At 42.5% G+C, this 9,591-nt stretch overlaps 1 long non-coding RNA gene across 2 annotated transcripts; it reads right to left on the bottom strand.

Moving 5' to 3' along the window:
* Positions 1-307: 307 nt before the first annotated feature.
* On the bottom strand, positions 308-5,952 carry LOC112545121 (uncharacterized). Of its 2 annotated transcripts, none has more exons than XR_003088544.2 (3): positions 5,512-5,952; positions 3,466-3,591; positions 308-706 (listed from the first exon to the last, which is right to left on the bottom strand). It is a non-coding gene; the product is annotated as an uncharacterized LOC112545121 (long non-coding RNA). The 2 variants fall into 2 exon arrangements; XR_012901318.1 differs by having other exon boundaries at positions 3,466-3,518.
* Positions 5,953-9,591: the final 3,639 nt, after the last annotated feature.

The following is a 9,591-nucleotide window of genomic DNA, read 5'->3' as shown; positions in this document are numbered from 1 at the left end:
ACACAGCAGGAAATCTGAGGAAGAGAACTCTTCCTCCAACTTCCCTTGCTCCTTATAAAATGTGGAGTCAGAGTAATAAGTCCTCCAGCTAGACATTATTTCAACATTATGTCAAAATAACTGCTTGTAGCGTAGATGTCAGTTATTCCAAAATAACACTGCTATGTAGACATACCCTGAGAAACTAATAAATATATATATATAGTATCATGAGCTTTCAAGAGCAAAACCCACTTCCTCAGTGAGTGGACTCCACTTCTCCACTCAAGCTCATCTGAGGAAGTGGGTTTTGCTCACAAAACTTCATGATACCATATATATATTTTTGTTAGTCTCTAAGGTGCACAAGACTATTCATTTTAAAGTTCTAATAATATAATTAGATCTATAACCTATAGTGTAGTCTAGGTGTTGCTGGCCTCAGGGACACTTAAGTAGTGAGTATAAAATGAAGATCTAATGCAGGGTCTCCTAAATAAAAGAAGCCAAAACAAACAATAGCTTTTTTTCAGAGAGACATTTACACAGAAAAAGTTCAAGCATTCAGAACTACAAGTCAGTGCTAGAGAATTTATGTATGGCTCTCTGCCCATAATGCCTTCCTTCATAGTTGTCTGTGCAACCTGAATCCCTTACCATAACTGTTGGGCAACAAGTAGGTGTAGATGCCACATGCAGCAACATGTTGAGGGCTCTCCCTTCAGCACTGGTAGCATTCAAGGAGAAATAAAGAGTCAGCATGAGTTAGGGATGTTAGATAGCAATTATTCGAGTTCTCATATAACCACATCAAAATTTAGCAGTTACATGATTATTCCATAGTTCCCAGGGGCAGAGCCGGCAAGCCTTGTGCACCCGGCCCCACTCCAGGGGAGCCCTCTGTCACCTGATTCAGAGGCAGCAGCATAGGGCAGCACCAGTCCCTTTCCGCAGGGATTCTGAGGCAGCAGTGTGGGAGGAGGGGGGCAGGCAGGAGCCAGTGCTCAGGGGGAGGAATCAAAGGGGGGGGCAGCAGCTCCACGGAGCCAGCACATGAGAAGAACCGGCTTAAAAGCAGGCTTCCCACATGTATTGGTTCCCGCCTGCCTCCCCTGGTGCTGCTGCCTCTGATAGAGAGGCAGCAGCGTAGGAAGGAAAGTAGAATCATAGAATAATAGGATTGGAAGGGATCTCAAGAGGTCATCGAGTCCAGCCCCCCGCCCTCAAGGTGGGACCAAGCTCCGTCTACACCATCCCTGACAGATGTCTATCTAACCTGTTCTTAAATATCTCCAGAGAGGGAGTAGCTCATGTGAGCCGATACACGTGAGGAACTATCTTGAAAGCCGGCTTTCCACATGTACCAGCTTCTACCTGCCTCCACACTGCTGCCTCTTTATCAAACATGTTCATAGGGAATAATAGTTGGAAGATACTGGAGCCCTCCACGTCTCTGCAAACAATGGCTGAAAGGTTGCTGTGAATACTGTCACATTGCATTCACTGGTTTTATTTTCACTGATATTTGTGGGTCGATGTTTTACAGTATTTGCCCATCTCAGCACCTTGCAGCAGGCACACAGAACCCTGGATGATCAATCCTAATGCTACTTCTGTTAATGTCAACGGCGAAACTCAAAATGACTTTAATAGAATCAGGTCCAAACTCTCTGTGTGAGGCAGGACTCCCCAATAGTCATTTTTAAACAGATCTTCATTGAAGAAAAATCTAAATCAGGAGCGGTTAGTGCCACTGACTCATGTTGTCTGTAACTGGAAAAAAATCAGCAATTTCAGTATACTAAATTATACATTTGTTTTGGTCTTGGAACTCTCACTAGCACTCCACCTATTTTTGCCATGCTGTTATGTATTCTGTAGTGTGCGCCCTGGTTTGTTTATACACTTTTTGACTGCCTCAGATAAGCCAGCCAGGTTGCCTAGTCATAACTGCTTTCTCTACTGGCATATTGCTAGAACTGAGCAAAGACAGTATACAAGTATCTGCTGCTTCTTGAGAATGAAACTGACCAGTTCACTTGGCTGGTATCTAATGATAATTCACAAACATTTTGGTGAAAAGTTTTTATTTCCAAAGAGGTTCAAAGAAAGTAAAAGAGCTGTAAACACTAGTGCAAATATATATTCCTAAGAATAGTTGCACTGGAAATGCTCAAACAGCCATTCTGAAAAGCTGTTTTTCTGAAACTGCTTAATAGATTTGCCAAACAACCACACACTTTTGTAGGGAAGAGTGGACTGGTGTCTGTAAAGGATAGGTTTTCCAATTAGGGATCTGAAACAATAATATATTTTAGTTGACCTCTTATATGGTGTGAATAGGGAATATGCACTGACCAGATTGACCCTGGGAAGCAAACCCATATTTTAGTTTATGTATAGTTCACAATCTCTTAATTCTTGGGCTGGCAGCATTGTGTCGGCAGAACTGTGGCATAAGTTCTTTAAAACAGGTGAGAAATGGATATTTATATAGGAGAATCCTGTTGAAAGCTATTTTTAAATATTCATTTCTCTGACGCTAGGTCTACACAGCAGCGTTATTTCAGAATAACGTCAGTTATTCCAAAATAACGTCTACATGGCAAGCCTGTTATTTTGAAATTGTACATTTGAAAATACAGGCTTCTTACTCCAACTCCTGGAACCCTCAATGCTGTGTCTAGACTGGCAAGTTTTAATTTGCCAGCTCTCTACACTGGCCGCTTGAATTTCCGCAAGAGCACTGACGATCTCATGTAAGAAATCAGAGCTTCTTTCAGAAATACTATGGTGCTCCCGTTCGGGCAAAAGTCCCTTTCGTGCAAAGCTTTTGCGCAAAAGGGCCAGTGTAGACAGCTCAGATTTGTTTTGCACAAAAAAGCCCCGATCGCGAAAATGGCGATCGGGGCTTTTTTGCGCAAACGCGCGTCTAGATTGGCTTGGACACTTTTCCGCAAAAAGTGCTTTTGCGGAAAAGCATCCGTGCCAATCTAGACGCTCTTTTCTGCAAATGCTTTTAACGGAAAACTTTTCCGTTAAAAGCATTTCCGGAAAATCATGCCAGTCTAGACGTAGCCTCATTGTTTGAGGAGTAAGGGAAGTTGCGGGAAGAGTGTTCTATTTCTAAATAAGTGATGTATCGACAGCGCAAAAAGTCGAAATAAGCTATTCTGACTTGTTATGCAATTAGCATAGCTCAAGTTGCGTAGCTTATTTCGAGTTTAGCCTTACTTAGGAGACGGCCCTAGAGTCCTGGTTAATTGGATATACTGTGCTTCAGTGAAAATGACTGACCCATAGTGAGGAAATTTTATACCATATTTATTGTAGAATATTTTCAAGTATGGCCTTTGAAGCATTAATAGGAAAACACAATTTCACAGCAGGACTATGTACCTTAATTAATACATCTAAATATACTTCTAAAAGAACTAATAAAGAACTTGTACCTCAGACAGTTGATAAAATGTTTTCATCTCTTACCTGCAGAATATGGCTAGATCAAAAAAGGTTCATCATATCTTGCTACTTCATTCCTTGGAAAGATACAGTTACATTTCCTGGTGCAGTACAATTTTTTGAGTCTTAACACAGAGAGCCAAACAATATCTAACGGAGAAAGAAAGGCAGTGGACCAGTAGCAGAATAGTAATCTGTGCTCAGGGCTGGGGATGAAAAAATTATCTGTTCCAACTCATGTTCTATCAGGTTCACTGGGTGGTCTTGGGAAAGTAACAACTTTGCTTCAGTTTCTCCCATTTATAAAAATCCAGATATTTACTGGTTTCACTGTGTTTCCTGAAGATAAACTAAAGTTATTTGTGAGAACCTAGGTTAATTTAGGGAGCTGGTAAAGCTTTTTTAAGTTGATTGGCTAATATCTGCTCTGATTTTCAAATGGTTCTGACCCACATTGTTTATTGAAAGAATCTGGCTCAGTATCAAGTCCCATAATTTTCATTTAAAACTATTAAAAATAAAATCAAGAAAACAAATCAATAAAGCTAAAGTATTAACGTGACTAAACAACACAGTTGTCCAATCAACAATTTGGCATCAATTTTGGATTGGAATTAAATCATCAAGTAAATCAAACCTTCAGATTAACACAACAAATTAATCTTTATCAGTCCTAAAAAGAAATCTATGGAGGTGGCTGTCCATTTGGTCATAAACTCCAACTGCACAACCTTAACAATTCAGGACTTAGAGTGGGTTAACTATTTGGACACCAAAACCAAAATATCATTTAATGTCTAAAGTACAACATCAAAGCTTCCTCCTTGCTTTCAGTTCTTGGATAATGGCTAAATCTTTCCCTTCTTTCATGCCCTTCTCCCTTCCCACCTCACCCCCCAACAGCAAAGATAGTATGACACAGACCCTATCAGGAATACTGAACTAGACAGAAGTTTAGCATCTCTTCTTTGGTATTTTCTGGCTGGCAGCTTTAAGTATCTTTAGGCACTTCCAGGACATACAGAACACTCTTACAAGTATTTTTATGAGGTAAACTTTAAGGTTCTTTAAACCTGGGGAATGATCTTTTGTCATGTGGACTTTCACTGGTGCTCAAGCATGTGCATTCATGCACCTACATTTTCACATCCTAGTGAATAAAAGACTGGAACATCTCCCAGATAAAAAGCAAGACAAGAATAGGAAAATGAAGAATTAGATACTCGAGACACTGGGGCTCATGAACTTTTGGCACTAACCATCTTTGGGACTCCTGTGGGTCAGGAGTTGTTGACACAATCAAGGATGGTGTTCCTAGCACAGTGCTTCACACTAGCAGGCGTTTTTAGGTATAAGGACACTGGTCAAAGGTTGGAGTAGTAGCCCATTCATTCCTGCTATAGGAGTGATCAGTTTCAGGCTTTTGGAATATCATTGTGCCCTCCCCCAAAATGGCTTGTTGATCTGAAAGGCAATGGCCCTTGGCTTTAACCATAATTCTTCTGGGTTGTGATCTTGACTTACTCTGCCTTACAGCATCTCCCTCCAATGCTGACAGGCAAATCTGCTTTAAATTGTGTCTAGAATAATGTATTTGATCTAAAAGCAAGGCTGAGACAAATGACTATCGTGTTGACCAGCATGGACTCATTCATTCCTTGTACTCCACCATTGCTCTGTCTATATCTGGAAGTGAAAGTGGGCTGGTGCACTGCACTGGTAAGAACTAGCCACCAGTACTAGCCTGCAAACAGCCGACTTCTTGCTGCCCCCATTGGCAACCCTGCCAGTAGGGTTCAGCAGCACGGGGAGGGGGCACAGGGCCTGGGGCAAACCCCCCCATGTGTCCAGGCAACCCCCCACACAGACCCTGCCTCCGCTCCACCCCCACTCCATCCTTTCCCTCAAGCCTTGCTCCACCCCTTCCAGCCCCCTGCTCTGACCCCTTGCTGAAACTCCCTCCTTCGAGGGAGGATGTGATCCAGAGAATTATGGGGGGCCTGAAGCAGTGCCCCCATAATAACATATGTAAATAATGTAGCTGAAGCCAGCATCCTTAGATCTACTTACCACAGTGTGTCAACTGCAGATGCTTGCCCATTGACTCCTCTTGCACTTCCTGTTCAGGTGGAGTACCATACTGCGGTTGGATTGATCACAGCCTCCTCCATCCAGCCATAATTAAGACACGCCCGGAAAGCAGGGCCTCAAATTCTGTTCAAATAGCTGGTTGCAGAGACCCTAACAGAAAACACCAGACACTCATCGTTCTTCTGTCAGCAACATTACAATTTTCATAAAAGCATCATTCTAATCAGAAACTGTGAAAATCCAGCAGTGTTCTTAAAGTGAAAGCTCATCCAGGAACCAGGATAGCTGCTGAAATCACTGTCACTCCTACACCAACATTTCAGTCTGCTAAAGGCTACTCATGGGATTCTCAGTATGTACATATTGTTGATAACATGCCAGTTAGTTTCCAGGGATTGCTGAGGTGAAATGGCATTTACCTCAAGGACTGTATTGCACAATTTCTTTGTATCTCAAATGCTTATAAAACAAACATCTTTGGCTATATGGCCATGTTTCATGTAATTAAATGTAGCCAGTTAAATCTGGCAGCCAGTTAAAACTTGGGATTGTTCCCAGAATCAACTGAGGCTGGAACAACACTAAGAAGAAATCAGAGTGATCTTAAAATGATCCAAGCGAGAACTCTTGAATAAACCCACCTGCTGAGTAAACTGTCTCCCTTTGATGCACAAATAAAATATCAGAATACCAGCCACTTCCCCAGCAACAGTGAAACAATCAACACACATTGTCAAAGCTGATGAAAGTGTGGTAGTTTATTTGCATTGCTCTTTGCTAAAAGTGAGGTTTTAGCACAGCATCCATGCTTTATTTCATTTAACACTTACACTGAACAGGGGCCTATAAACTCCAGTCAGGATCATGGCTCCATTATCTAAGACCCATGCGAACACACAGTCTCTGCTCCAAAGGTTGACGAATGCAGGAGTTGGGGGCCCGCAAGAGCACTCCAAAACTTTGCCTCTACAGGCTCTGGTACAAAAACTTCTCCCAAAAATCCTAATACCCAGGGGAATCTGCTGCCACCATCAAGTGCTTTTGAACCCACAAACTGGGATGGACTCTTGAAACCAACCCCAGAGGTACCCAAGCTCTTTTTCCCCAAAAGAGCTTGAAAAAGAAAAGAGAAAAACAAGCTGCAGTCTCTGGTAGCTGACCCCTCAGTCAGAGGCAGATACACACAGATGGACATTCCAGGACACAAAAATCAACCAATACTGGCTAATTAGAAAAAAGAAACAATCGTTTATTATCAAAACAAAACTACAGTTGCAAGCATAGTGAATTGGCTAGATGGAAAGAGCCACCATTTGATGTAGATTCTGAGGGAAAAGTCCCTGGGCTGAAGACAGAGGGTATGTCTACACTACCCCGCTAGTTCGAACTAGCAGGGTAATGTATGCATACCGCACTTGCTAATGAAGCCCGGGATTTGAATTTCCCGGGCTTCATTAGCATAAGCGGGGAGCCGCCATTTTTAAATCCCCGCTGCTTCGAACCCCGTGCAGCACGGCTACACGGGGCTCGAACTAGGTAGTTCGGACTAGGGTGCCTATTCCGAACTACCGGTACACCTCGTTTCACGAGGAGTAACGGTAGTTCGGAATAGGAACCTAGTCCGAACTACCTAGTTCGAGCCCCGTGTAGCCGCGCTGCACGGGGTTCGAAGCAGCGGGGATTTAAAAATGGCGGCTCCCCGCTTATGCTAATGAAGCCCGGGAAATTCAAATCCTGGGCTTCATTAGCAAGTGCAGTATGCATACATTACCCCGCTAGTTCGAACTAGCGGGGTAGTGTAGACATACCCAGAGTTATAAAAGGGGAAAAAACCACTGAAGTTCAGACATTGTTTCCACATCCCCAAACAAGGAAAACAATAAATCCTGACAGACTAGAGAACCTTTTCCCTACTTACACATTGTAAGAAGTCCGTTCTTGGAGAGAGGAGTGTCTCCCATCTCCCTCGGTACTTGGAAGAAACTGCTCTCAATCTCAAACAAAGGGCACAGAGAGAAAACCCCTCTCTTCCAGTTTGAAATTCCTACCTGCATTATTATTGGCTGACCACCCAATACCTGGCTAGATAAAGGAGACATTAGTTAACCCCTTAGTGACCGGGTGCTGGTCAGCACTACTGATTATGACAGCTCTTATGAAACCACAGAGACTGATTCTGTCACTTTTTATCCACATTGAGTAACACTTCATGTTAAAAAGGCAATAGAAAGCTCTGAGAGGCATTTAAATGGTGGATGAAACAGGGGAAACTTGAGAGGGTGGAAGTTGGTTTTAAGTTTATACTACTTGGCTTGAGATTTTGTTGGTGGATTCCTGGGAACAGCCCTAAAGGTCCCAGCCATGAAGGAGGGGCATGAATTTAGAGAGGTCGTGGAGAAGAAGAGCTGATGAGCAAGGCAAGGTAGGAAGAAGTCCAGGGAAGAAGCAGCAAGACACTTTTCTGGAGCAGACCTTGGCTGCTGGTTATAGGGTCCCTGGGCTGGAACTTGGGGTAGAGGGAAGACCTGAGATCCCCTGCTAGCCACTGATTAGCTTCGGGAAATGGGTGATGGAAAGCCCTGAGTGAAGGGTGTAAAGATCACAAGGCCCAAAGATGGGTCCCAAAACCTGGATGTAAGCACATTTGGACTTTTAATTGTGGGTCTGTCTTACTCCAGAAAGGATGGACTTAAATCACGACCTGGCAGGAGGGCTTATTTATGGGAAGGAAGACCACCACAGGTTTGGAATGTCTGCAAGAGGAACCATAATGCTGGGAAGGAACCAGCTATGTCATGACAGGTAAGGAATTGCTCTAGTGGTGAGTTCACTCTCCCTCATCTACCTAAACATCTCTGGTGACAAGATTTGCCCAAATATTCACATCCAGATGCCTATCTGCCAAATATATGCAACATTTTCTACAAATCTCCTATTGAACAAGATATCACTCTCATATTCCTGAAAATGAATTAAAAGTTTGTGAAAGCTGTTGAAATAAATTCAGAGTTTTTATCCAAACAAATGTCTGTTTGCAGTAGTTACTTGCCCTAAGTACAATGAGATCAAACTGGAAAATCCAAGCTGAGTAGCAGAAGAAAACTTCCTCATACTACAAACTTCCTGTTTGTGGAATAGTTCACATTGCTTGGAACTTCTAAAACTATTTGAGAAAAAAAACAACAAGACTAATTACTCCAGGAAACAGTTCTGCATCGGCAGGTAGGTGACCTAGCTAATAAAACCTAACATCGTTAGGTCTCAGTGACCAAAGAGTTACTTTCATTCTTTATCCTGAAGTCATTGCTCAAAGATCCCATTACTGTCAATTTTTTACCAGGAATTTCAAAGTTTGAGCCAGTGGGATGCATGTCATGCAGAGGCTGAATGAAAGTTGAGTCAAGCCTGTAGAATTTGACCCTACGTTTCAAAGTACTAAGTTGTAAAATGCTGTATTTTTATTCCTGTGAGAATTCTGTCCCACTGCATGTGCACGGAATTCATGTCCCCTGCAGATTTGTTTGTTTCCCCACAGAAAAATGGCTTTTTGATGAGAAGCAAAGGGAAGCCTCAGGAGACATGTAGCCCCCTCCTGAGCCACATATGCACATAATTTCAGGCATATTGTTTCAGTCCCCTTGAGCAGCCAGTGGAGAGGTAAATCACTGGTTGGAGACACTATTAAGTCCATGTCCCATGGGGAGATCTCTAGGGTGAAAACCCATCACCATGCAGCCATTGGCTTGTGCTCCCCGCTGCCATGCTGGAGCCTTCACATTTATTTATTGACAAATACAAATGTGCAGAATTTTAAAATGTCATATGCAGATTTTGGGGGGTACAGAATTCCTTCAGGAGTAACATTTTGAATAAATTAGTTTATAAATCTCATATGTCCTTATTAAGATTACCATTAAAAACTAGGTGCATTCCAATTAAGTTCTGTAGTTGTCCTGCATAACTGCACACAAAACTTGTGGTTTAATGTCTTCAATCACTCTACCAGTTGCGTAATGCAAAGCACATTAACACAAATGTATAACCCCATCAAGACTTCAC

The sequence above is a fragment of the Pelodiscus sinensis genome, chromosome 2, assembly GCF_049634645.1.
Source record: "Pelodiscus sinensis isolate JC-2024 chromosome 2, ASM4963464v1, whole genome shotgun sequence".
Classification (NCBI taxonomy): domain Eukaryota; kingdom Metazoa; phylum Chordata; order Testudines; family Trionychidae; genus Pelodiscus; species Pelodiscus sinensis.
The sequence above is the reverse complement of the archived record's forward strand: the minus strand, read 5'-3'. Positions and strand labels throughout refer to the sequence as shown.